The sequence below is a fragment of the Cupressus sempervirens genome, chromosome 1, assembly GCF_028749045.1.
Source record: "Cupressus sempervirens isolate cs-2001-9-10 chromosome 1, ASM2874904v1, whole genome shotgun sequence".
Lineage (NCBI taxonomy): Eukaryota > Viridiplantae > Streptophyta > Pinopsida > Cupressales > Cupressaceae > Cupressus > Cupressus sempervirens.
The window spans coordinates 226,041,185-226,042,367 of record NC_143118.1 but is presented as its reverse complement, the minus strand read 5'-3'; the positions used below and the strand labels follow the sequence as shown (position 1 = coordinate 226,042,367).

The 1,183-nt window shown below is 33.9% G+C and overlaps 1 non-coding gene across 1 annotated transcript; it reads right to left on the bottom strand.

Annotated features, from left to right (window-relative positions):
• Window positions 1-262: 262 nt before the first annotated feature.
• Window positions 263-343, bottom strand: TRNAL-CAG (transfer RNA leucine (anticodon CAG)). Its single transcript has one exon. It is a non-coding gene; the product is annotated as a tRNA-Leu (tRNA).
• Between the last annotated feature and the right edge of the window lie 840 nt (window positions 344-1,183).

Sequence of the window (1,183 nt, the reverse complement as noted above, 5' to 3'; positions counted from 1 at the left end):
TTTTAAAGGCAAAAGAAAAATATGTATAACTATTCCCTATTTCAATTGACAAATCAAATGGAAAATAGAAAACATATTCCAAATTTTCTATTACTATTCCAACAACCAAATGGGCCATAGGTATGCTTTTTGTCAAATTGTCCAGAAAAGTGCAACACTAAATGAAATTGAACCTCCTATCACAATCATTAGGTTCTTCCCCTACACACTATTGTATGACCTATCTCAAACAGATTTAGAAATTAAAAGTCACCATTAGCTTTGTCAAGAATGGGATTTGAACCCATGCCCTTTCGGACCAGTACCTGAAACTGGCGCCTTAGACCAACTCGGCCATCTTGACGTGATGTTTAAATTTAATATGTATGATTAGTAGAATCAAACAAAAGCTCTTCGCTTCCAGTGATGTAAGATTTAAAGATTTGAAAAGATGGTGATGTACCGTAGTCAGTTGATTCCGAACCGTCCCTCCCGGTTCGAAACTAGGCAGCTCCATGGCGGAATATGTTATCATCTGGCACAGGCGCCTCCATCAGCAAACTCTTTTTAGACCTTACACGTTCCTAATTCACTCACTTTTACGTTTATCTCATCAAACTAAGTGATGTTGAATCTTGTTGATTTAATCTGGGATCAGAATTATCCTTTTTAACACAGAAAATAAGGGACGTCATGTTCTTATCATTAAGTTTTTCAGATTATTGTTGGTGAAAGTATAAAACATGAAGAGTTCAACATTTCTAGTTTTAGAAGGGATAGAAGAATGATGAAGTGTGGGAATTCACAAAGAATGTATGGATGAGAGAATAAAATAAAGAGTGAGAAAGTTTACATAAACTTCAATATGAGAAGACATAAACATAAAAAACTATAGAGATTCATCATCTTTTGAGATCTCACTCAAAAGAATAAGTATTCACTGCTACACATTCCCATGAAAGAGAAGACATAAAGTTATGCTCTTTATACCAAATTAATGAGCATAAATTATAAATAAATTCTTGTTTAGAAAGGGAAATTATAAATAAATTCTTGTTTAGAAAGGGAAATTTCAACTAACTGTATGCTTTTAATGAGTGGAATAGAGACCCCCCATCAACATTCTCACAATTTCCATTGTCATCAATTTGCCTACTCAAACAATTTCTCCTCCTAGTAAGATAGTGCTAACTTGTGGCTTGAA